The 27,908-nt window shown below is 45.5% G+C and overlaps 1 protein-coding gene across 6 annotated transcripts in view; it reads left to right on the top strand.

Annotated features, from left to right (window-relative positions):
* The window catches only part of kdm6ba (lysine (K)-specific demethylase 6B, a), a 152,980-nt gene that overhangs the window by 84,405 nt on the left and 40,667 nt on the right, over window positions 1-27,908 (top strand). The window contains exon 1 of one of the 6 annotated variants that reach the window (XM_036957919.1): window positions 11,705-11,783. The exons of the other annotated variants lie outside the window; for them this stretch is intronic. The gene's annotated coding sequence lies outside the window, so the exon portion shown is untranslated. Of the gene's footprint in view, window positions 1-11,704; window positions 11,784-27,908 lie in introns of those variants that run through there. 6 annotated transcript variants of the gene reach the window in all.

Genomic DNA, 27,908 nt, shown 5'->3' with positions numbered 1-27,908 from the left:
GGGGGGAGGGGGGGGAGGTGATTGAGTGTGCTGCCTGGAGAAGAAAGGGAGAGAGAGCTAGAGTGAACGAGAGGGGGAGGGGTGAGCTGCCTGGCGATGTGCTTTAGCAACAGGAGGAGGAGGAATAGACAAACACAGAGAGAGAGACAGAGAGAGACGGCAGGGTGTGGGTTAGGGGTGTCTGGCTTACTGGCTGGCGCCTGGGTTGAGGCTGGGGCTGAGGCTGGGGTTGAGGCTGGGGTTGAGGATAGGGACAAGGCTATAGACTGGGGGTTAGGGCTGAGAGAGGGGAGACAAGGATACTGGATTGGAGGAAAGCCAAATCCACATGATGGGACGGACTTCCTTGTTTGCTCAGGTTTGTCTAGATGAGCGAGAGAAGCAGACAGACAGAAAGAGACCAGATAGAGAACGAGTGTGAGGGACAGAGAGAGAACTGAGAAACAAAGAGAGACATAAGAGAGACATAGAAACAAAGACCTACTCAAGAAGAAGACACATGATTTCTTAGATAGAGAGAGACTGCGGTTTGTTTAGTTAAGTAAATGGGTTCCAGTCGCTCCAGCAAGTCACGGTAGGGACATCTCTGTACACACACACACACTCTACACATCACCAAGTCACGGTAGGGACATCTCTGTACACACACACACACTCTACACATCACCAAGTCACGGTAGGGACATCTCTGTACACACACACTCTACACATCACCAAGTGACGGTAGGGACATCTCAGTACACACACACACACTCTACACATCACCAAGTCACGGTAGGGACATCTCAGTACACACACACACACTCTACACATCACCAAGTCACGGTAGGGACATCTCTGTACACACACACTCTACACATCACCAAGTCACGGTAGGGACATCTCTGTACACACACACTCTACACATCACCAAGTCACGGTAGGGACATCTCTGTACACACACACTCTACACATCACCAAGTCACTGTAGGGACATCTCTGTACACACACACTCTACACATCACCAAGTCACGGTAGGGACATCTCTGTACACACACACTCTACACATCACCAAGTCACTGTAGGGACATCTCTGTACACACACACTCTACACATCACCAAGTCACGGTAGGGACATCTCTGTACACACACACACACTCTACACATCACCAAGTCACGGTAGGGACATCTCTGTACACACACACACACTCTACACATCACCAAGTCACGGTAGGGACATCTCTGTACACACACACACACTCTACACATCACCAAGTCACGGTAGGGACATCTCTGTACACCCACACACACACACTCTACACATCATCAAGTCACGGTAGGGACATCTCTGTACACACACACTCTACACATCACCAAGTCACGGTAGGGACATCTCTGTACACACACACTCACATCACTTATTACCTACACCCCTTTACTCACTCCCTCGCTCTCCAACTAATATAGGAGCTCTCCCTCCTTACAACATACAGTGTGTGTGATTGTGTATTTGTATATGTGCATGTGTGTTTGTGTGGTACAGCTTTCTTGGCATCTGTTCCCTTGAGGGTGTGACGGGTTGAGCATGCGTGTTGGTGTGCTCCTGGGAGCGATTGTATGTCTCTCTGTTAAAGGTTAACTGTGCAACAGAGTGTAGTTTTAGCGTCTGTTACATAATGTGTGTGGAGGGAGTTGATAAAAGAGGTCAATGGAACGAAATGGGGAGTGTTTGAGGGAGAGAGAGAGATAGAGGGAGAGAGAGCAAGAGACTAAGAGAAAGAGAGACAGAGGGGGGAGATAGAGAGAGAGACAGGGATAGAGAGGGGAGAGACACAGAGAGAGATGGAGAGAGAGGGGGGAGAGAGAGAGACAGGGAGAGAGCGAGATAGATGGGGGAGAGAGAGACAGAGACAGAGAGAGAGATGGGCGAGAGGGAGACAGAGAGAGAGTTAGAGATGGGGGGAGAGAGAGACACAGAGAGAGAGAGATGGGGGGAGAGAGAGACACAGAGAGAGAGAGACACAGAGAGAGAGACACACAGAGAGAGAGAGAGAGATGGGGGAGAGAGAGACAGAGAGAGAGAGAGAGAGATGGGGGGAGAGAGAGACAGAGAGAGAGAGAGAGATGGGGGGAGAGAGAGACACAGAGAGAGAGAGATGTGGGGAGAATAATAATGTAAATGTAAATGTAAATAAAATAACCAATGAACACCAACATGTGAAGTCCATAGGAGCATGTTAAATGTGGTGCCCCTCCAAAATATATATCTATTTTTTTGAGTGCCAAAATAAATCACTGGCAGACCGTTTCTGATCTGTGTGCCGCCCTTTGCCAACCCCTGTCCTACACTATCTTTTTTGGTTAAATTCATTTGGAAGTGACATTCCATTACACATGATCTACTAATAGAACCAAGGTAAACCTGAGGAATGTAACCATGGCAAACTCATAAAGAGTTCATGGCATTAAGAGCTAACATATAATATATTTTTGTATCTTTAGAGAGAGAGAGCGAGAGCGCCAGGGCTAGTGAGACTGTTTGTAGCTGCTGGTATAGGTGGGTGTTTGGGGTTGTTCCGGGCACTAGTCAGTGTGTGTGTGTGGGGGTATATAATATATTTTTGTATCTTTATATGCATATATTTTTACTGCTTTTATTGACATGACTGAAAGTGTATTTTTCCTAGTCTATAATTGTCCATTTGTGGATCTCTCTCTTCTGTTTTTGTACGGTTAATTTGTATCGGCTTGTTCTTCTGATGAATACACAAACACTTACTAGCTTACACATAACACTGAACTCCCCCATGTTGTGATAAATATCTGTAACAGAATGACTTCAACTGACTTGGCTACAATGGGAAATCATAGTAGCCACAAACCACAGTTGGGTCACCTGCTAATGTCCTCCCTTCCACTGGCATACTGTCATGTTCATCTCATAACGGGTTTCTTTCTCTTTCTGTCGTCTGGTGGTAAAAGCAAGACTGTGAAAACAGTCTGGACAGACTGACAAACATCCTCACCTGCTGAGCACCGACTGACAAACATCCTCACCCGCTGAGCACCGACTGACAAACATCCTCACCCTCTGAGCATCGACTGACAAACATCCTCACCCACTGAGCACCGACTGACAAACATCCTCACCCTCTGAGCACCGACTGACAAACATCCTCACCCGCTGAGCACCGGCTGACAAACATCCTCACCCTCTGAGCATCGACTGACAAACATCCTCACCTGCTGAGCACCGACTGACAAACATCCTCACCTGCTGAGCACCGACTGACAAACATCCTCACCCTCTGAGCATCGACTGACAAACATCCTCACCCTCTGAGCATCGACTGACAAACATCCTCACCCTCTGAGCACCGACTGACAAACATCCTCACCTGCTGAGCACCGACTGACAAACATCCTCACCCTCTGAGCATCGACTGACAAACATCCTCACCCTCTGAGCATCGACTGACAAACATCCTCACCCGCTGAGCACCGACTGACAAACATCCTCACACTCTAAGCATCGACTGACAAACATCCTCACCCGCTGAGCACCGGCTGACAAACACCCTCACCCTCTGAGCACCGACTGACAAACACCCTCACCCTCTGAGCACCGACTGACAAACATCCTCACCCGCTGAGCACCGTCTGACAAACACCCTCACCCTCTGAGCACCGACTGACAAACATCCTCACCCGCTGAGCACCGACTGACAAACATCCTCACCCTCTGAGCACCGATTGACAAACATCCTCACCCGCTGAGCACCGACTGACAAACATCCTCACCGGCTGACAAACATCCTCACCCGCTGAGCACCGACTGACAAACATCCTCACCCTCTGAGCACCGACTGACAAACATCCTCACCCGCTGAGCACCGACTGACAAACACCCTCACCCTCTGAGCACCGACTGACAAACATCCTCACCCGCTGAGCACCGACTGACAAACATCCTCACCCTCTGAGCACCGACTGACAAACATCCTCACCCGCTGAGCACCGACTGACAAACATCCTCACCCGCTGAGCACCGACTGACACCGGACGTCCGAGGACATTGAAAAGTAGTCGAAATTTGGTCAGTCCGCCCTGGACTAGACGTCAATAGACGTCAATGTTTCACAAGTTTGGACAGTAGAGAACAGTATAGTACAGTAGAGAGCAGTATAGTACAGTAGAGAACAGTGTAGTATAGTACAGTAGAGAACAGTATAGTACAGTAGAGAACCGTATAGTACAGTAGAGAACAGTATAGTAGAGTAGAGAACAATATAGTAGAGTAGAGAGCAGTATAGTAGAGTAGAGAACAGTGCAGTACAGTAAAAAACAGTATAGTGTAGTGGAGTAGAGAACAGAACAGTATAGTACAATAGAGGACAGTATAGTACAGTAGAGAACAGTATAGTATAGTAGAGAACCGTATAGTAGAGTAGAGAACAATATAGTACAGTAGAGAGCAGTATAGTACAGTGGAGAACAGTATAGTACAGTAGAGAACAAAACAGTATAGCGCAATAGAGAACAGTATAGTACAGTAGAGAACAGTATAGTACAGTACAGTAGAAGACAGTATAGTACAGTGGAGTAGAGAACAGTATAGTACAGTAGAGAACAGTTTAGCACAGTACAGCAGAGAACAGTATAGTACAGTAGAGAACAGTATAATGCAGTAGGGAACAGTATAGCACAGTAGAGAACAGTGTAGTACAGTATAGTACAGTAGAGAACAGTATAGTACAGTGGGGGATAGTACAGTACAGTAGAGAACAGTACAGTACAGTAGAGAACAGTATAATAGAGTAGAGAACAATATGGTACAGTAGTGAGCAGTATAGTACAGTAGAGAACAGTGTAGTACAATATAGTACAGTAGAGAACAGTATAGTACAGTAGAGAACAAAACAACATAGCACAATAGAGAACAGTATAGTACAGTAGAGAACAGTATAGTACAATACAGTAGAAAATAGTATAGTACAGTAGAGAACAGGACAGTATAGTACAATAGAGAACAGTATAGTACAGTAAAGAATAGTATAGTACAGTAGAGAACAGTATAGTAGAGTAGAGAGCAGTATATTAGAGTAGAGAACAGTGCAGTACAGTAGAAAACAGTATAGTGTAGTGGAGTAGAGAACAGAACAGTATAGTACAATAGAGAACAGTATAGTACAGTAGAGAACAGTATAGTATAGTAGAGAACAGTAGAGTAGAGAACAATATAGTACAGTAGAGAGCAGTATAGTACAGTGGAGAACAGTATAGTACAGTAGAGAACAAAACAGTATAGTACAATAGAGAACAGTATAGTACAGTAGAGAACAGTATAGTGCAGTACAGTAGAAGACAGTATAGTATAGTGGAGTAGAGAACAGTATAGTACATTAGAGAACAGTTTAGGACAGTACAGCAGAGAACGGTATAGTACAGTGGAGTAGAGAACAGTATAGTACAGTAGAGAACAGTATAATGCAGTAGGGAACAGTATAGCACAGTAGAGAACAGTATAGTACAGTATAGTACAGTAGAGAACAGTATAGTACAGTGGGGGATAGTACAGTACAGTAGAGAACAGTACAGTAGAGAACAGTACAGTACAGTAGAGAACAGTATAGTAGAGTAGAGAACAATATGGTACAGTAGTGAGCAGTATAGTACAGTAGAGAACAGTGTAGTACAGTAGAGAACAAAACAATATAGTACAATAGAGAACAGTATAGTACAGTAGAGAACAGTATAGTACAGTAGAGAACAAAACAATATAGTACAATAGAGAACAGTATAGTACAGTAGAGAACAGTATAGTACAGTAGAGAACAGTATAGTACAGTACAGTAGAAAATAGTATAGTACAGTAGAGAACAGGACAGTATAGTACAATAGAGAACAGTATAGTAGAGTAGAGAGCAGTATATTAGAGTAGAGAACAGTGCAGTACAGTAGAAGACAGTATAGTGTAGTGGAGTAGAGAACAGAACAGTATAGTACAATAGAGAACAGTATAGGACAGTAGAGAACAGTACAGTACAGTAGAGAACAGTATAGTAGAAGACAGTATAGTACAGTGGAGTAGAGAACAGTATAGTACAGTAGAGAACAGTTTAGTACAGTACAGCAGAGAACAGTTTAGTACAGTACAGCAGAGAACAGTATAGTACAGTGGAGTAGAGAACAGTACAGTACAGTAGAGAACACTATAGTACAGTAGAGAACAGTATAATGCAGTAGGGAACAGTATAGTACAGTGGGGGATAGTACAGTACAGTAGAGAACAGTACAGTACAGTAGAGAACAGTATAGTACATTAGAGAACAGTATAGTACAGTGGGGGATAGTACAGTACAGTAGAGAACAGTACAGTACAGTAGAGAACAGTATAGTACATTAGAGAACAGTATAGTACAGTAGAGAACAGTATAGTAGAGTAGAGAACAATATGGTACAGTAGAGAGCAGTATAGTACAGTAGAGAACAGTGTAGTACAATATAGTACAGTAGAGAACAGTATAGTACAGTAGAGAACAAAACAATATTGTACAATAGAGAACAGTATAGTACAGTAGAGAACAGTATAGTACAGTGGAGTAGAGAACAGTGTAGTACAGTAGAGAACAGAATAATGCAGTAGAGAACAGTATAGTATAGTAGGGAACAGTAGAGAACAGTATAGTACAGTAAAGAACAGTACAGTATAGTACAGTAGAGAACAGTACAGTATAGTACAGTAGAGAACAGAACAGTATTGTACAGTAGAGTACAGTTTAGTAGAGTACAGGAGAGAACATTATAGTACAGTGGAGTAGAGAACAGTATAGTACAGTAGAGTACAGTATAGTACAATAGAGAACAGTATAGTACAGTACAGTAGAGAACGGTATAGTACAGTAGGGAACAGTATAGTACAGTAGGGAACAGTATAGTACAGTAGGGAACAGTAGAGCACAGTAGAGAACAGTATAATACAGTAGAGAACAGTATAGTACAGTGGAGTAGAGAACAGTTTATCACAGTAGAGAACAGAACAGTATTGTACAGTAGAGAACAGTATAGTACAGTACAATAGAGAACAGAACAGTATTGTACAGTAGAGAACAGTTTAGTAGAGTACAGGAGAGAACAGTACAGTAGAAAATAGTATAGTACAGTAGAGAACATTATAGTACAGTGGAGTAGAGAACAGTAGAGTACAGTAGAGTACAATAGAGAACAGTATAGTACAGTACAGTAGAGAATGGTATAGTACAGTAGGGAACAGTATAGTACAGTAGGGAACAGTATAGTACAGTAGGGAACAGTAGAGCACAGTAGAGAACAGTATAATACAGTAGAGAACAGAACAGTATTGTACAGTAGAGAACAGTATAGTACAGTAGGGAACAGTAGAGAACAGTATAGTACAGTAGGGAACAGTAGAGCACAGCAGAGAACAGTATAACAGTAGAGAACAGTGTAGTACAGTAGGGAACAGTAGAGTACAGTAGAGAACAGTAGGGAACAGTAGAAAACAGTATAGTAGAGTAGACAACAGTATAGTACAGTAGGGAACAATAGGGAACAGTAGAGAACAGTATAGTACAGTACAGTAGAGAACAGTATAGTACAGTAGAGAACAGTAGATATCAGTGTAGTAGAGTACAGTAGAGAACAGTATAGTCCAGTACAGTAGAGAACAGTACAGTATAGTACAGTATAGTACAGTACAGTAGAGAACAGTATAGTACAGTAGGGAACAGTAGAGATCAGTGTAGTAGAGTACAGTAGAGAACAGTATAGTCCAGTACAGTAGAGAACAGAACAGTATAGTAGAGAACAGTATAGTACAGTAGAGAACAGTGGAGTAGAGAACAGCGTAGTACAGTACAGTAGAGAACAGAAGATATCAGTGTAGTAGAGTACAGTAGAGAACAGTATAGTCCAGTACAGTAGAGAACAGTACAGTATAGTACAGTATAGTACAGTACACTAGAGAACAGTATAGTACAGTATGGAACAGTAGAGTACACTAGAGAACAGTATAGTACAGTATAGTACAGTAGAGAACAGTATAGTACAGTAGAGAACAGTATAGTACAGTACAGTAGAGAACAGTATAGTACAGTACAGTAGAGAACAGTATAGCACAATAGGGAACAGTAGAGTACACTAGAGAACAGTATAGTACAGTATGGAACAGTATAGTACAGTAGAGAACAGTATAGTACAGTAGAGAACAGTATAGTACAGTGGAGTAGAGAGCAGTATAGTGCAGTGGAGTTGAGAACAGTATAGTACAGTACAGTTGAGAACAGTATAGTACAGTACAGTTGAGAACAGTATAGTACAGTGGAGTACAGAACTGTAAGGTAAAGACAACTAGAGCATTCTAGAGTACAACTCTAGAGTACTGTACAGTAGAATGGAGTTCAGTACTGTACAAAAGAACACAGAGTAGAGTACATTGTAATGTACTGTTGTACTGTACTGAACATATCTACTTTACTGTGCTGTACTAAACTCTACTGTACTGTACTGAACATATCTACTTTTTGTGATTCATAATTATGCATTTCTGTATAGTACAGATCAGGATGTAATTCCAGTAGCAGATGTTGTTCAATAACTAAAATGCATTGTTTCTAACTCAAGCTGTCATGTCATAGCTGACATATGAACCTTAATTCAAAGTATATATTTAAGAGTTTTTTTTAAAACATGGTCACATGGAAGATTTTACCGTAATCCTGTTACCAAACAGCATCTGCACAGTTCTTCCACTAAAGGTGTTTTTGTCCAATTTTCTGTGGACATTTTTACAAATAATCCTTGTGCATGGATGTGGATGGTTTGTTCAACTTAGAAATCAATGTTTTTTTTTGTTTGGTAACATTTTTGAAGTGGAACGTTAGAGTCTCCGCGTATTTGAGTGGGATTGCCCTTAACAAAATCTACAAGCATTATACAACACACACACACACACACACACACACACACTTGACTGCTCCGTCTGTAGTCCATGCTCTGTGTTTTTACTCCTCTCTGTAATTCTCTTTTTTCTCTCTCCCTCTTTTCTCTCCTTCCTTTGTTTACGACTGTTGTTTCTCATCAGGTTGGACCAGCCCAAACCAGCATTTTTCAGTTAAAGTTATTTTGTGTGTGGGTGCGCGTGCCGTGCAGGCATTCTTGTCAGTGTGTGTGAGTGCAATGATAGGTACGGTACCAGTCAAAAGTTTGGACACACCTAGTCATTCAAGGGTTTGTCTTTATTTTTACTATTTTCTACATTGTAGAATAATAGTGAAGACATCAAAACTATGAAATAACACATATGGAATCATGGAGTAACCAAAAAATGTGTTCAACAAATCCAAATCTATTTTAGATGGTAGATTCTTCAAAGTTGCCACCCTTTGCACACACATGGCATTCTCTCAACCAGCTTCATGAGGTAATCATCTGGAATGCATTTCAATTAACATGTGTGCCTTGTTAAAAGTTCATTTGTGGAATTTCTTTCCTTCTTAATGCGTTTGAGCCAATCGGTTGTGTTGTGACAAGGTAGGGGTGGTGTACAGAAGATTGCCCTATATGGTAAAGACCAATTTCATATTAGGGCAAGAACAACTCAAATAATCAAAGCGAAACGACAGTCCATCATTACTTTACGACATGAAGGTCAGTCAATCTGGAACATTTCAATAACTTTGAAAGTTTCTTCAAGTGCAATCGAGAAAACCATCAAGCGTTATGATGAAACTGGCTCTCATGAGGACCTCCACAGGAAAGGAAGACCCAGAGTTTACCTCTGCTGCAGAGGATAAGTTCATTAGAGTTACCAGCCTTAAAAATGACACTTTACCAATTTGGACTGTTTTGTGTATGTCCATCACATGAAATTCAAATAAAAATATATTTAAATTACAGATTGTAATGCAACACAATAGGAAAAACGCCACGGGGGGTGAACACTTTTGCAAGGCACTGTACTTGCTTGGCCCAAGAGACACAAGCAATGGACATTATAATAGTGGAAATCTGTCCTTTGGTCTGATGAGTCCAACATTTTTGATTTTTGGTTCCAACCACTGTGTCTTTGTGAGATGCAGAGTAGGTGAACGGATGATCTCTGGCATGTGTGGTTCTCACCGTGAAGCATGGAGGAGGTTTGGTAGTGTGGTGGTGCTTTGCTGGTGACAATGTCGTGATTTATCAATCACCCGACCTCAATCCAATTGAGAAGGTTTGGGATGAGTTGGCCCGCAGAGTGAAGGAAAAGCAGCATATGTGGGAACTCCTTCAACACTGGAAAAGCATACCAGGTGAAGCTGGTTGAGAGAATGCCAAGACTGTGCAAAGCTGTCATCAAGGTAAAGGGTGGCTACTTTGAGAAATAGATTTTGATTTGTTTAACACTTTTTTGGTTACTACATGATTCCATATGTGTTATTTCGCAGTTTTGATGTCCTCGCTGTTATTCCACAATGTAGAAAATAGTAAAAAATTAAGAAAACCCCTTGAATGAGTAGGTGTCCAAACATTTGACTGGTACTGTATGTCTCCTGTACTTTGCACACAGTTTGTGCCTCACCAGAGCGATCTTGTGTTGCATCATCACACTGCTCTAGTGACTCCCTCATCCTAGACCAGTGTAACTCACCCACCCTGCTCTCTACAACCATTACCTACTCTATACCTATGATGAAGCACCCTACACACATACATACATACATACATACTGTACATACACACACGCACACCAGATGACACATTGCCTCATCGACCTTTGACCTCCCCGTTGTTTGTGTGTGTGTGTGCAGGGTTCTTCATCATAGGTGTAGATCAGGTCATGGTTGTGGAGAACAGAATGTGCGTGCGCGCCGCAGATGGTCTGTCCCCTCTGCCCATGACCTCCATGTCACCCCTGTGACCCCTGAGATGCTCTCATTGATCAGCCCATTTGTTTACAGTAATGGATTAACCTGACTACGTTACCAGAGATGGAGAGGAGGAGAAGGGGGCAGCGAGGGGAGGGGAGGATTGATGCTTGTGATTACCGTGATCGGAGAGGAGAGAGGGGTCAGATTGGGGTCAAGGGGGAGGGGCATTATATTGTGATGTGTAACATGCATGTGGCATGTCATGTTGCAGGTTGATGGTCAGGCTTTGCTGTTCTTTGTGTTTCTGTTCTTTCCTCTTCTCCTTGTCTTTACACTCCTATCTACTCCTCCATTTTCTAGCCACCTAATAATAATAATGAGAATAATAACAATGATAATAATTATAATAATAATGATAATAATAATAATTAGAAGAAGAAGAAGAATGATGATAATGATAATAATACATTGGATTTCAAGAGACTTTCAACATAGAACAAGGACATTGTACAACAAGGACATTGTACAACAAGGACATTGTACAACAAGGACACTTGTGCTCTTTTTCTTCCCCCTCCCTCTCCCTCTCCCTCTGTCCTCCCTATCCCTCACGTGACTGTATAGTAGAACATTGACTGCATCCCAAATGGTAACCTATTCCTTATATGGTACACTTTGGGCCCTGGTCAAAAGTAGTGCATGAAGTAGGGAATAGAGTGCCCTTTGGGATGCAGACTTTGTCTCTCTGTGTTAGTGTGCCAGTCTATCCCAGTTCTCCAGTGCACTCTGACCCCCAGTTAGGTTGTGTTGTGTAACGGCTGAGATAACACGACTCTTGACTGTAAATAACTGCCACACACACACACAACGGCCTGGTTACCGTAGCCGGAGAGAACAGATGCTGCTAGACGACAGGCAACGCTGAGCTGTCAGGTAGAACTTGTTCTCTGAATATTAGTGATATCGTTTTCTATCATATATGTATTCTATTATATTCTGTTATTCGGTTAGAATGGTCTGTGAAGTCTTTGTTTTTTGTTGGAGTATTAGGCATTTTGACTCGTAGGTCATTACTGAGCGTGTGTGTGTGTGACGGTGTGGTTGTGTGGAGGTAGGAGGGAATGTCGTGTGTTTTTGACAATGAAGAAGTATGTGTGTCAGTGAGAGATGTGTTACTTGCAGCATAACCACTGCATTTTGTGTGCGCGCTTAGCTCTGGTGAGTGTTTACGAGAGAAACTCTGAGTGTGTGTGTGTGTGTGTGTGTGTGTGTGTGTGTGTGTTTGTTTTCACAAGCATGTGTGTGTGGAGGGCAACGGGTGCACTGTGACCTCTCTCGCTCTCAGTGTGTGTGTCTTCAGGCTTGTCTGTCTCCTCTCAGACAACGTAACCTGATCCCACTCCTTTGGATCAAGGAGCAGGCCTCAAGACCCTCTCTCTCTCTCTCTCCCCCTCTCTCTCCCCCTCTTTGACTGTCTGCATCTCTTCTTTCATCCCCTACTCCCTCCCCTCTCACTCTACTCCCCTTGACCCTCACCCTTATCTTCCCTCCCCTTTCTCTCCTTCTCTCTAAATTGGAAGGCAGTGGTTGTGCAGTAACACACTATACTCCACGTCAGAGCTCAGGGTCTCCGCTTCACAGCTCCGTATGAGTTTTGACTGACAGCCGTTATAAACTTCAGACGAGAAGTCCTCATCCCTCCCGCTAATTGAGCAACTGTTGCAGGGGTTTTGTTGTCTGAGTGAGGGACATGCTGAAAATGAAGAGTCGACTCTGTTATAATAATAATAACTGCCATACAAGCCAAACACCTGTGAGTCCAAATGTGGACATCACATTTCCATATCCCAAAACTCATGTCATACACAGTGTCAACGTTTACGATCACACTGTTTGATCCCCAGTCACAAGAGGGCATGGCGTTCTACCCTGGCTTGTTCTGAACAGGATGAGCCCGTGTTTGTCGCGTATGAACGCACTCCTGACTCCGTTCTCTGCGCACCAAAATGATGTTCTGCTTCTCCGACTTGCCTTGTGAAAACCTAACACTGTAAGATCGTATTTGATCATTTAGCAGTCAGGTTGGCAATAGAACGCGCTTTCAAATTATGCCCGCCTGACCCAGATTGCGGTTTATAATGGACCGTTTTTGGATTGTGTCAATTCTGTGTTGGCAGGGATGCAGGGCTGTGTTCCAAACAAAACAACTGCAAGTGTGCTTCCTCTAGTTCCTCAACGGGCACAGCTAGGAGAGCTCAAAACGCACCTTATAGTTGAAGACTTCTTTGAGTCATGAAAGTGCATTGGAATGGTTTAGGGGACTGTGCCCAGCTTGGAGAGGTGTGTGTCCACTTGGAGACTCCAGTTAGACCTCTCACTCAACCCTTGTGGTTGTTTTCTCTCATGTTGCACCTACACAACATTTTCCAAGGATATTCCTTGATGTCGCTGAATGTACCCAGAGTATTTTCAGATTTCGTGATCAGCAAATACGGCGAAAAGTACAGTACATGTCAAATGCACATAAAATCAACAGTGTGGTGTTTGGATTCCGTCTCGTGTCGGGTGAACCTTGAGTCGAAGCATTTCCCCATTATCTCCAAACTGCTGCCAGGTTATGCATATGCTTCCTTCTGTAAGAAACACTGCAATTTAGCCCCATCCACATTGGCCAATTCCCACGAGGGCAAAGGGTTCATCGTCTCTATTAGGATCAATAGCTGTAAAGCCAGGCGTTCATTATCTTACCACTGAGAAATGAATCGCTCATCATTTCTAGATGAGGTAAGAGCCATTTCTGTAATCTCCCATTTACGAGCTCTACTGTTCACTTGAAGACTGCAGTTCTTTGTTAGAAGAGGTTTAATATACAGCTGCTGTTTTATATTGATGAGTTGTGGATCACGGGGGAAAGGTGATTGAATAGATGGAAGGCGTAAACGGACATGGCTGACTATACAGTCAGCGAGGATGAGAAGGAAAGGACCGGGGAGAGAAAGAGGGAAGGAACGTGAGAGGAGAGCGGGTACTAAACATTTGGCGTCATAAATAAAAGGACAGGAATCATTGGGGCGTGCGAGCCAGTGCTCAAGATAGCGTGAAATCTGACTTCACCGCCTTCTCTCTCTCTCTCTCTCTCTTGCTCTATCCCCATGTTCTCTCTCTCGCTCCCCCTTCCCCCCCTCTCTCTGTAGAGGGTAATTGAGGTGTATGACCTTGCTGTGGGCCTCAGCAGGTGTGAGGTATGGAGGGATAGAAGGAGGGAGACTGAGTCGGACACTAACCCTCCGGCAATAAGCTGTGGGTGTCTGATATATAGTTGGACACTAACCCTCCGGCCATAAGTTGTGGGTGTCTGATATATAGTTGGACACTGGCCTTCCAGCCATAAGCTGTGGGTGTCTGATATATAGTTGAACACTAACCCTCCGACAATAAGCTGAGGGTGTCTGATATATAGTTGGACACTAACCCTCCAGCCATAAGCTGTGGGTGTCTGATATATAGTTGGACACTGGCCCTCCAGCCATAAGCTGTGGTTGTCTGATGTATAGTTGGACACTGGCCCTCCAGCCATAAGCTGTGGGTGTCTGATGTATAGTTGGACACTGGCCCTCCAGCCATAAGCTGTGGGTGTCTGATATATAGTTGGACACCAGCCCTCTGTCCATAAGCTGTGGGTGTCTGATATATAGTTGGACACCAGCCCTCCGTCCATAAACTGTGGGTGTCTGATATATAGTTGGACACCGGTCCTCCGTCCATAAGTTGTGGGTGTCTGATATATAGTTGAACACTAACCCTCCGGCAATAAGCTGAGGGTGTCTGATATATAGTTGGACACTAACCCTCCAGCCATAAGCTGTGGGTGTCTGATATATAGTTGGACACTGGCCTTCCAGCCATAAGCTGTGGGTGTCTGATATATAGTTGGACACTGGCCCTCCAGCCATAAGCTGTGGGTGTCTGATGTATAGTTGGACACTGGCCCTCCAGCCATAAGCTGTGGGTGTCTGATATATAGTTGGACACCAGCCCTCTGTCCATAAGCTGTGGGTGTCTGATGTATAGTTGGACACCAGCCCTCCGTCCCTAAGCTGTGGGTGTCTGATATATAGTTGGACACCAGCCCTCCGGCCGTAAGCTGTGGGTGTTTGATATATAGTTGGACACCAGCCCTCCGTCCATAAGCTGTGGGTGTCTGATATATAGTTGGACACCAGCCCTCCGTCCGTAAGCTGTGGGTGTTTGATATATAGTTGGACACCAGCCCTCCGTCCATAAGCTGTGGGTGTCTGATAAATAGTTGGACACCAGCCCTCCGTCCGTAAGCTGTGGGTGTCTGATATATAGTTGGACACTGGCCCTCCGTCCATAAGCTGTGGGTGTCTGATATATAGTTGGACACCAGCCCTCCGGCCGTAAGCTGTGGGTGTCTGATATATAGTTGGACACTGGCCCTCCGTCCATAAGCTGTGGGTGTCTGATATATAGTTGGACACCGGCCCTCCGTCCGTAAGCTGTGGGTGTCTGATATATAGTTGGACACCAGCCCTCCGTCCGTAAGCTGTGGGTGTCTGATATATAGTTGGACACCAGCCCTCCGTCCATAAGCTGTGGGTGTCTGATATATAGTTGGACACCAGCCCTCCGTCCGTAAGCTGTGGGTGTTTGATATATAGTTGGACACCAGCCCTCCGTCCATAAGCTGTGGGTGTCTGATATATAGTTGGACACCAACCCTCCGTCCGTAAGCTGTGGGTGTCTGATATATAGTTGGACACTGGCCCTCCGTCCATAAGCTGTGGGTGTCTGATATATAGTTGGACACCAGCCCTCCGTCCGTAAGCTGTGGGTGTCTGATATATAGTTGGACACCAGCCCTCCGGCCGTAAGCTGTGGGTGTCTGATATATAGTTGGACACTGGCCCTCCGTCCATAAGCTGTGGGTGTCTGACATATAGTTGGACACCAGCCCTCCGTCCATAAGCTGTGGGTGTCTGATATATAGTTGGACACCAGCCCTCCGGCCGTAAGCTGTGGGTGTCTGATATATAGTTGGACACCAGCCCTCCGGCCGTAAGCTGTGGGTGTCTGATATATAGTTGGACACCAGCCCTCCGGCTGTAAGCTGTGGGTGTCTGATATATAGTTGGACACTGGCCCTCCGTCCCTAAGCTGTGGGTGTCTGATATATAGTTGGACACCAGCCCTCCGGCTGTAAGCTGTGGGTGTCTGATATATAGTTGGACACCAGTCCTCCGTCTGTAAGCTGTGGGTGTCTGATATATAGTTGGACACCAGCCCTCCGGCTGTAAGCTGTGGGTGTCTGATATATAGTTGGACACCAGCCCTCCGGCTGTAAGCTGTGGGTGTCTGATATATAGTTGGACACTGGCCCTCCGTCCCTAAGCTGTGGGTGTCTGATATATAGTTGGACACCAGCCCTCCGGCTGTAAGCTGTGGGTGTCTGATATATAGTTGGACACCAGCCCTCCGGCTGTAAGCTGTGGGTGTCTGATATATAGTTGGACACCAGCCCTCCGGCTGTAAGCTGTGGGTGTCTGATATATAGTTGGACACCAGCCCTCCGGCTGTAAGCTGTGGGTGTCTGATATATAGTTGGACACCAGCCCTCCGGCTGTAAGCTGTGGGTGTCTGATATATAGTTGGACACCAGCCCTCCGGCTGTAAGCTGTGGGTGTCTGATATATAGTTGGACACCAGCCCTCCGGCTGTAAGCTGTGGGTGTCTGATATATAGTTGGACACCAGCCCTCCGGCCGTAAGCTGTGGGTGTCTGATATATAGTTGGACACCAGCCCTCCGGCTGTAAGCTGTGGGTGTCTGATATATAGTTGGACACCAGCCCTCTGTCCATAAGCTGTGGGTGTCTGATGTATAGTTGGACACCAGCCCTCCGTCCCTAAGCTGTGGGTGTCTGATATATAGTTGGACACCAGCCCTCCGGCTGTAAGCTGTGGGTGTCTGATATATAGTTGGACACCAGCCCTCCGGCTGTAAGCTGTGGGTGTCTGATATATAGTTGGACACCAGCCCTCCGGCTGTAAGCTGTGGGTGTCTGATATATAGTTGGACACCAGCCCTCCGGCTGTAAGCTGTGGGTGTCTGATATATAGTTGGACACCAGCCCTCCGGCTGTAAGCTGTGGGTGTCTGATATATAGTTGGACACCAGCCCTCCGGCCGTAAGCTGTGGGTGTCTGATATATAGTTGGACACCAGCCCTCCGGCTGTAAGCTGTGGGTGTCTGATATATAGTTGGACACCAGCCCTCTGTCCATAAGCTGTGGGTGTCTGATGTATAGTTGGACACCAGCCCTCCGTCCCTAAGCTGTGGGTGTCTGATATATAGTTGGACACCAGCCCTCCGGCTGTAAGCTGTGGGTGTCTGATATATAGTTGGACACTGGCCCTCCGTCCCTAAGCTATGGGTGTCTGATATATAGTTGGACACCAGCCCTCCGGCTGTAAGCTGTGGGTGTCTGATATATAGTTGGACACCAGCCCTCCGGCTGTAAGCTGTGGGTGTCTGATATATAGTTGGACACCAGCCCTCCGGCTGTAAGCTGTGGGTGTCTGATATATAGTTGGACACCAGCCCTCCGGCTGTAAGCTGTGGGTGTCTGATATATAGTTGGACACCAGCCCTCCGGCTGTAAGCTGTGGGTGTCTGATATATAGTTGGACACCAGCCCTCCGGCTGTAAGCTGTGGGTGTCTGATATATAGTTGGACACCAGCCCTCCGGCCATAAGCTGTGGGTGTCTGATATATAGTTGGACACCAGCCCTCCGGCCGTAAGCTGTGGGTGTCTGATATATAGTTGGACACCAGCCCTCCGGCTGTAAGCTGTGGGTGTCTGATATATAGTTGGACACCAGCCCTCCGGATGTAAGCTGTGGGTGTCTGATATATAGTTGGACACCAGCCCTCCGGATGTAAGCTTTGGGTGTCTGATATATAGTTGGACACCAGCCCTCCGGCCGTAAGCTGTGGGTGTCTGATATATAGTTGGACACCAGCCCTCCGGCCGTAAGCTGTGGGTGTCTGATATATAGTTGGACACCAGCCCTCCGGCTGTAAGCTGTGGGTGTCTGATATATAGTTGGACACCAGCCCTCCGGCTGTAAGCTGTGGGTGTCTGATATATAGTTGGACACCAGCCCTCCGGCTGTAAGCTGTGGGTGTCTGATATATAGTTGGACACCAGCCCTCCGGCTGTAAGCTGTGGGTGTCTGATATATAGTTGGACACCAGCCCTCCGGCTGTAAGCTGTGGGTGTCTGATATATAGTTGGACACCAGCCCTCCGGCCGTAAGCTGTGGGTGTCTGATAAATAGTTGGACACCAGCCCTCCGGCTGTAAGCTGTGGGTGTCTGATATATAGTTGGACACCAGCCCTCCGGCTGTAAGCTGTGGGTGTCTGATATATAGTTGGACACCAGCCCTCCGGCTGTAAGCTGTGGGTGTCTGATATATAGTTGGACACCAGCCCTCCGGCTGTAAGCTGTGGGTGTCTGATATATAGTTGGACACCAGCCCTCCGGCTGTAAGCTGTGGGTGTCTGATATATAGTTGGACACCAGCCCTCCGGCCGTAAGCTGTGGGTGTCTGATATATAGTTGGACACCAGCCCTCCGGCTGTAAGCTGTGGGTGTCTGATATATAGTTGGACACCAGCCCTCCGGCTGTAAGCTGTGGGTGTCTGATATATAGTTTGACACCAGCCCTCCGGCCGTAAGCTGTGGGTGTCTGATATATAGTTGGACACCAGCCCTCCGGCCGTAAGCTGTGGGTGTCTGATATATAGTTGGACACCAGCCCTCCGGCCGTAAGCTGTGGGTGTCTGATATATAGTTGGACACCAGCCCTCCGGCTGTAAGCTGTGGGTGTCTGATATATAGTTGGACACCAGCCCTCCGGCTGTAAGCTGTGGGTGTCTGATATATAGTTGGACACCAGCCCTCCGTCTGTAAGCTGTGGGTGTCTGATATATAGTTGGAGACCAGCCCTCCGGCTGTAAGCTGTGGGTGTCTGATATATAGTTGGACACCAGCCCTCCGTCCGGCTGTAAGCTGTGGGTGTCTGATATATAGTTGGACACCAGCCCTCCGGCTGTAAGCTGTGGGTGTCTGATATATAGTTGGACACCAGCCCTCCGTCTGTAAGCTGTGGGTGTCTGATATATAGTTGGACACCAGCCCTCCGTCCGGCTGTAAGCTGTGGGTGTCTGATATATAGTTGGACACCAGCCCTCCGTCTGTAAGCTGTGGGTGTCTGATATATAGTTGGACACCAGCCCTCCGTCCGGCTGTAAGCTGTGGGTGTCTGATATATAGTTGGACACCAGCCCTCCGGCTGTAAGCTGTGGGTGTCTGATATATAGTTGGACACCAGCCCTCCGGCTGTAAGCTGTGGGTGTCTGATATATATACACTACAGTTCAAAAGTTTGGGGTCACTTAGAAATGTCCTTGTTTTTGAAAGAATAGCCATTTTTTTGTCCATTAAAATAACTTAAAATTGATCAGAAATACAGTGTAGAAGAGGCGACTAAGGAATGCTGGCCTTCTAGGCAGAGTTGCAAAGAAAAAGCCATATCTCAGACTGGCCAATAAAAAGAAACGATTAAGATGGGCAAAAGAACAGACACTGGACAGAGGACCTCTGCCTAGAAGGCCAGCATCCCGGAGTCGCCTCTTCACTGTTGACGTTGAGACTGGTGTTTTGCGGGTACTATTTAATGAAGCTACTAGTTGAGGACTAGTGAGGCGTTTGTTTCTCAAACTAGACACTCTAATGTACTTGTCCTCTTGCTCAGTTGTGCACCGGGGCCTCCCACTCCTCTTTCTAATCTTGTTAGAGCCCGTTTGTGCTGTTCTGTGAAGGGAGTAGTAGTACACAGCGTTGTACCAGATCTTCAGTGTGTTGGCAATTTCTTGCATGGAATGGCCTTCATTTCTCAGAACAAGAATAGACTGACAAGTTTCAGAAGAAAGTTATTTGTTTCTGGCCATTTTGAGCCTGTAATCAAACCCACAAATGCTGATGCTAGCATGATACTCAACTAGTCTAAAGAAGGCCAGTTTTATTGCTTCTTTAATCAGGACAACAGTTTTCAGCTGTGCTAACATAATTGCAAAAGGGTTTTCTAATGATCAGTTAGCCTTCTAAAATGAGAATCTTGAGTGAGCTAACACAATGTGCCATTGGAACACAGGAGTGATGGTTGCTGATAATGGGCCTCTGTACGCCTATGTAGATATTCCAGAAAAAATCTGCCGTTTCCAGCTACAATAGTCATTTACAACATTAACCACGTCCACACTGTATTTCTGATAGATTTTATGTTATTTTAATGGACATAAAATGTGCTTTTCTTTAAAAAATAAGGACATTTCTAAATGACCCCAAACCTTTGAACGGTAGTGTATATATTAAATTAAGGAAATCTTTGACTATGTACAGACTCAGGGAGCATAGCCTTGCTATTGAGAAAGGCAGCAGAGGGCTGACCTGGCTCTCAAGAGAAGAAAGGCTATATGCACATTGCCCACAAAATGAGGTGGAAACTGACCTGCACTTCCTAACCTCCTGGCAAATGTATGACCATATTAGAGACACATATTTCCCTCAGATTACACAGACCCAGAGCCTCCCAAGTGGTGCAGTGGTCTAGCTGCAAGCTCTGCAGTGCTAGCTGTGCCACTAGAGATTCTGGGTTCGAGGGCTCTGTCGCGGCCGGCCACGACCGGGAGACCCATTGGGCGGCGCACAATTGGCCCAGCGTTGTTAGGGGAGGGTTTGGCAGGCAGGGATGTCCTTGTCCCATCGTGCACTAGCGACTCCTGTGGCGGGCCGGGCGCAGTGCACGCTGACAAGGTCACCAGGTGTACGGTGTTTCCTCTGACACATTGGTGCGGCTGGCTTCCAGGTTAAGTGGGCATTGTGTCAAGAAGCAGTGTGGCTTGGTTGGGTTGTATTTCGGAGGACACACGGCTCTCGACCTTCATGTCTCCCGAGTCCGTACGGGAGTTGCAGCGATGAGACAAGACTGTAACTACCAATTGGGGAGAAATAGGGGTAAAAAATGTTTTTAAAGATTACACAGACCAAAATAATTTGAAAACAAATTCAATTTCGATCAAGTCCCATATCTATTAGGTGAAATACCACAGCAGCAAGATCTGTGACCTGTTGCCACAAGAAACGGACAACCAGTGAAGAACAAACACCATTGTAAATACAACCTATATTCATGTTTATTTGTTTTACTTTAACTATTTGCACATCATTACAACACTGTATATAAACATAATATGACATTTGAAATGTCTTTATTCTTTTGGAACTTTTGTGAGTGTAATGTTAACTGTTCATTTCTGATTGTTTATTTCACTTTTGTTTATTGTCCATTCCACTTGCTTTGGCAGTGTAAACATATGTTTCCCATGCCAATAAAGCCCTGAATTGAATTGAATAGTAAGGGTAGCAGAAAGAGAGAGAGAGAGAGAGAGGGAAAGAGAGGGAGAGGGAGAGAAGGAGAGAGAGAGAGAGAGAGATGGAGATAGACAGAGAGAGAATGAGAGAGGGAGAGAAGGAGAGAGAGAGAGAAGGAGAGAGAGAGGGTGATTGTGTGTCAGTGAGTGTACAGTCCACAGTGTTATCAGTGCTGCTGTAATCAGTTTTATAACAGGGTTAGAGCCAGACTTACTGGATCCACAGGCCAGACCTGTCTGCTTCCCAAATGGGACTCTATTTCCATGACTCTCATTTTTTATTGCGTATTTCACTTTTGTTTTTTACCAATTTCACATGCTTTGGCAATGTAAACATATGTTTCCCATGAAATGTATATAGTCCAGGGCTGTCTATCTGGCTGTGGATGTTTTATTAGCATTTTAGTGAGAGAGAAAAATGTATAAGTGACAATATGTGTGTAGGCGTGTAGATATTCGTAAGCGGCCCATGCTATACCTAAACAGTATATAGGCCTATGGCTAGATGTGTGGGAGTAAAGGTAGCCTATAGCTATAATAAATGTGTGTGTGTGTGTGTGTGTGTGTGTGTGTGTGTGTGTGTGTGTGTGTGTGTGTGTGTGTGTGTGTGTGTGTGTGTGTGTGTGTGTGTGTGTGTGTGTGTGTGTGTGTGTGTGTGTGTGTGTGTATTGGCATCTCTACTCCAAAGCGGTGTCAAACAGAACAGCCGTGTGATTTCACACACTCCTCTCTCTTCCCGTCCTCCCCCTCTCTTTCAATTCAATTTCAATTTAAGGGCTCTATTGGCATGGGAAATATATGTTAACATTGCCAAAGCAAGTGAAGTAGACAATAAACAAAAGTGAAATAAACAATAAAAAATGACCAGCAAACATTACACTCTCTCTCTCTGGCTTTATAGTATCTCCGTCCTGCAATGGGTTCTGTCGACCTAGTAACCTTGACTCTGAACATACATTCATATAATATTATAATATCATACCCACGCTCTTCCTTCCTGTCTAGCACATACAGCTGTTTGTAGGTGTGTGTGTGTGTGTATTGTGATGAAAAAAGTAGTGTAAGCCCAACGGCTCCTCCCTCCAGGGAGAGACCGACAGACAGACAGACAGGTGGGGGGAAGATTGAGTTCTGCCTCATTTCCCCTGCCCTCGTGCAGCTGGGCAAGGACACACACACATGCACATACATACACACACTTACAGACGCATACATGTGTAGGATCTTTATTTGAGCCAGTTTGCTACAGCCGGAAAATAATCCTGCATTAACAGGAAATGTGAATTATTATGTGGATTCTAATTAATGGGAAAAAAATTGTAGGGGTTGGTACATTTTTCGTTAGGGCAAATCAAGTCTGACTTTTAAAGTGGAAATTACAAACTTTAGAAGCCTTTTTAAACCTCGAAAAGCAAACTACAAGTTTGTATTTCCTGCTGTGCAGGAAAATTCTCAGCAATAAAAGAGTGATCAAATTAAGATCCTACATCTGTAGACCTCAATTCAGGTTGTAGGACTGTGTTCACCATGGCATAGTGAGGCAGTTGAGTGTGTGTGAAGTGTTCCGTTTGAGACTGTACTGCGTGTGACTGTAGTCTAGCTGTAGCCTGATTCCGTCTCTCTCTGTCTACCCTCCTCTCTCTCTCTCCTTCTCCCTCCCACCTCTCTCTGTCTGATGGTTATCCCTCTCTCTCTCTCTCCCCTCCCGTCTCTCTCCCCTCCCGTCTATCTACCCTCCTCTCTCTCTCTCTCTCTCTCTCACTTTATTTCCCTCTCCCCGTCATCCCTCTCTCTCTCTCTCCCCTCCCGTCTCTCTCCCCTCCCGTCTATCTACCCTCCTCTCTCTCTCTCTCTCTCTCTCTCTCTCCCCCCTCCCGTATCTCTACCCTCCTCTCTCTCTCTCTCCCCCCTCCCGTCTCTCTACCCTCCTCTCTCTCTCTCTCTCGCCTTCTCCCTCCCACCTCTCTCTGTCTGATGGTTATCCCTCTCTCTCTCTCTCCCCTCCCATCTCTCTACCCTCCTCTCTCTCTCTCTCTCTCTCTCCCCTCCCGTCTCTCTACCCTCCTCTCTCTCTCTGTCTCTCTCTCTCTCTCTCTCTCTCTCTCTCTCTCTCTCTCCTCCCGTCTCTCTACCCTCCTCTCTCTCTCTCTCTCTCTCTCTCTCTCTCTCTCTCCTTCTCCCTCCCACCTCTCTCTGTCTGATGGTTATCCCTCTCTCTCTCTCCCCTCCCGTCTCTCTACCCTCCTCTCTCCTCCCTCCCACCTCTCTCTGTCTGATGGTTATCCCTCTTTATCCGTCTCCCTCCTCTCCGTCTCTCTTCTGGTCTTTAATGTGATATGGGGGTCTGGTTGGTGTTTTAGAGGGGGCCCAAGGGAAGCTCTGTGTGTGTGTGTGTGTGGTGTGTGTGTGTGTGTATGCGCGTGCGCGCTCCCCCTCCCTTTTAACTCTCTGACTTGACACTGCCCCTTTAAGAACCTGGCGGGCAGGCAGAACCTGGTTAGAGAGCTAGGTAGAGAGAGGTATTTCTCTAGAGGGGAGACGGTGAGTGTCTTGTACAGTGTGGAGGTTGTGTGTGTTTTGTAGTGCATTTGAATGTGTGTCGTGTTAGTGTGTTTTCTGTTTGTGTGTGTGTGTGTGTGTGTGTGTGGTCCTCTGATGATTGTATAAACAGTATGTGGGGATCATGTGCGGTGTGTGAAGATAAAGAGGTCCTTTGTGTTAATGTGTGTTTGAGTGTCAACAGATGGGGCTGTAGCAGATGGGGATTGGGATGCAGCACACCACTGTCTCACACACACACACGCACACACACACACACACACACACACACACACACACACACACACACGTATACAGTGTACACACACAATTTCGGTCTGTGGAATTAACATTCCCTTTTTCAACAAAGTGATCTGCATGGGGTTCCAGCTATTATTTTACAGTCAGTGAGGTTAGGGAGAATACAGTACAGCAGTATTACTAAGTCAGACCCATCAGAGTCTGTAGTGGGAACGTGACTGTAGCATGTATTGTTATTGTGCAACTGAGAAGGCAGCAGTTTGTCTGAGACCGGTATGTGGGCTTGGAAGGGCATGTCGGACTGGTTGGTCACACACACACATGCATGTCCGCCTCGCACCCGCGCGCACACACACACACACACAGAGGGGTTGGGTTAAATGCAGGACAGACACATTGCAGTCGAATGCATTCGGGTTGGACAACTGACCAGGTATCCTCCTTTTCTTCCCCTGTGAGTATGTCCCTTCAGGCACTTATTTTAAGCCCTCCTCACATATATCTCATAAACCCTGACTGAGAGTATGACACACACGTGCACGCATCCACTACCTTACAGACTACAACAAGTCCTGAAATGAAGACAGTTTATAGTTTTTTTTACACATTAGGTTTAATGCAGACGTTGCTGCCTCAGGACACATTGCTGAGAGAGAGAGAGAGAGAGAGAGAGAGAGAGAGAGAGAGAGAGAGAGAGAGAGAGAGAGAGAGAGAGAGAGAGAGAGAGAGAGAGAGAGAGAGAGAGAGAGAGAGAGAGAGAGAGAGAGAGAGAGAGAGAGAGAGAGAGAGAGAGAGAGAGAGAGAGAGAGAGAGAGAGAGAGAGAGAGAGAGAGAGAGAGAGAGAGAGAGAGAGAGAGAGAGAGAGAGAGAGAGAGAGAGAGAGAGAGAGAGAGAGAGAGAGAGAGAGAGAGAGAGAGAGAGAGAGAGAGAGAGAGAGAGAGAGAGAGATGTGTTTGACGTGTGCGGACATGTCAGCTGCTCTGCCAGGTAAAAAAAAAAAAAAAAAAAGTGTGCTCACAGACTAGTGCTGACAGTGAGGACTACAGTCATGTGTTATGGAGACGGGTATATAGGGACTGGGGCTATACTGGCAACCAGTGTGTAATGGAGTTGATATACTGTATAAAACGGAGCTGCGATGTCATGTGTAATGGAGTTTGATATATAAAACGGAGCTGCGGGGTCATGTGTAATGGAGTTTGATATATAAAACGGAGCTGAGGTGTCATGTGTAATGGAGTTTGATATAAAAAACGGAGCTGAGGTGTCATGTGTAATGGAGTTTGATATATAAAACGGAGCTGCGGTGTCATGTGTAATGGAGTTTGATAAATAAAACGGAGCTGAGGTGTCATGTGTAATGAAGTTTGATAAATAAAACGGAGCTGCGGTATCATGTGTAATGGAGTTTGATATATAAAACAGAGCTGCGGGGTCATGTGTAATGGAGTTTGATATAAAAAACGGAGCTGCGGTGTCATGTGTAATGGAGTTTGATATATAAAACAGAGCTGCGGGGTCATGTGTAATGGAGTTTGATATAAAAAACGGAGCTGCGGTGTCATGTGTAATGGAGTTTGATATATAAAACAGAGCTGCGGGGTCATGTGTAATGGAGTTTGATATAAAAAACGGAGCTGCGGGGTCATGTGTAATGGAGTTTGATAAATAAAACGGAGCTGCGGTGTCATGTGTAATGGAGTTTGATATATAAAACAGAGCTGCGGGGTCATGTGTAATGGAGTTTGATATATAGAACGGAGCTGCGGGGTCATGTGTAATGAAGTTTGATAAATAAAACGGAGCTGCGGTATCATGTGTAATGGAGTTTGATATATAAAACGAAGCTGAGGTGTCATGTGTAATGGAGTTTGATATACTGTATAAAACGGAGCTGCGGTGTCATGTGTAATGGAGTTTGATATATAAAACGGAGCTGAGGTGTCATGTGTAATGGAGTTTGATATAAAAAACGGAGCTGAGGTGTCATGTGTAATGGAGTTTGATATAAAAAACGAAGTTGAGGTGTTATGTGTAATGGAGTTTGATATACTGTATAAAACGGAGCTGTGGTGTCATGTGTAATGGAGTTTGATATATAAAACGGACCTGCAGTGTCATGTGCAATGGAGTTGATACAGTGATGGGTTTTGGAGTTGACATTGAAAGAGACGTTTATTGGAGTTGACGTCATAGGAAATGTTTTTATGTTGTTAGCGTTATAAAGCCATCTACTGTAGTGGCGTTGGAGGCTCTCCGCTTGTTTGTGTGTGTGTGCGTGAGAGAGAGAGAGAGAGCGAGAGAGATAGAGAGAGAGAGAGTGTGTTAGCCACACCCACATGAATGAGTGACAGATGTTGAAAGCGTATTAAGATATTCACACACACGCGCATGCATACACACACACACACTTCACAGCTCCAGATTTTAGCACTCAGGCTCCTGAGCACCTTTCATTAGCCTCTGTCTAGACCTTATTACCAGCTGTTTGTTCCACTCTCCTCCCCGCTACACTGCTCTAGTCTTTCCTCTCCGTGCTGCTCTGTTTTGTTTGTGTGTTTACAGATTCACCCAAGTTGGGCTGTAAAAGATCTTCAGATCAGTTTTGTGTGTGTGTGTCTCACATTGTCTATGTGTGTCTGTCTGTCTCTGTCTGTCTCTCACATTGTCAATGTGTGGGTGTGAGTCTGGTTGAAACTCTCTGTCTGTCCATCTGTCTGGCTTTCTGTTTGTGTGCGTGTGTGTGCATGACTGTGTGCGTAGGAGTGTGTGTGTCTGTCTCTGTGCGTGTGCATGACTGTGTGTGAGTATGTGTGTAGGGGGGTTATCTTTGATCTTTGCAGCCCAACTGTGGTCGACCATGACCTTTTCTGAAGACATGTGGCAGAGGTTCCCTACCCCAACACCCCACCGCAGTCTACTCCCACAACAACTCTGCCAACAGACCTTGGCTTGCTCCTCCTCCTACACACACACACACACACACACACACACACACACACACACACACACACACACACATCCCAAGAAAACAGACCAACTCTGCTACTCTATCTCACACACACACATGACTTTTCTCAATTGTTCTGTTGTGATGTCTATGTGAGTGTGTAGAAAAGGGAGTTAGTTCAGGCTGTGTCCAGAATGTAGCCCTCTGCCTCATGACTTCTGCACACACACTGTCTCTCTACAAGAGACAGACAGGGAGACAAACTAATTTACTGACATACAACCAATCATGTGTGTGTGTGTGTGTGTGTGTGTGTGTGTGTGTGTGTGTGTGTGTGTGTGTGTGTGTGTGTGTGTGTGTGTGTGTGTGTGTGTGTGTGTGTGTGTGTGTGTGTGTGTGTGCGTGTGCGCGTGCGTGCAGGTATGAAGTACAGGTATGAAGTCTGCTGAATCACCAATGACTAAGGTCTCTTGCAGCCCAAGCGTGACATCTGCACACACGCCATGCAGGCTCACACGCGCGAGTAGGCACGCTAACACACACACTTTGTTTCCTCAGAGACTGCGTGTGTGCTCTTTGTGAGAGAGGGAGAGAGAGAGAGAAAGTGTAAGGTGAATGTGTGTTCAGTCAGTAGGTGTGTTCAGTGGGTCAGTGTGTTCAGTCAGTAGGTGTGTTCAGTGGGTCAGTGTGTTCAGTCAGTAGGTGTGTTCAGTGGGCCAGTGTGTTCAGTCAGTAGGTGTGTTCAGTGGGTCAGTGTGTTCGGTGAGTAGCTGTGTTCAGTGGGTCAGTG

The sequence above is a fragment of the Oncorhynchus mykiss genome, chromosome 21 (assembly GCF_013265735.2).
Source record: "Oncorhynchus mykiss isolate Arlee chromosome 21, USDA_OmykA_1.1, whole genome shotgun sequence".
NCBI lineage: Eukaryota > Metazoa > Chordata > Actinopteri > Salmoniformes > Salmonidae > Oncorhynchus > Oncorhynchus mykiss.
The sequence above is the reverse complement of the archived record's forward strand: the minus strand, read 5'-3'. Positions and strand labels throughout refer to the sequence as shown.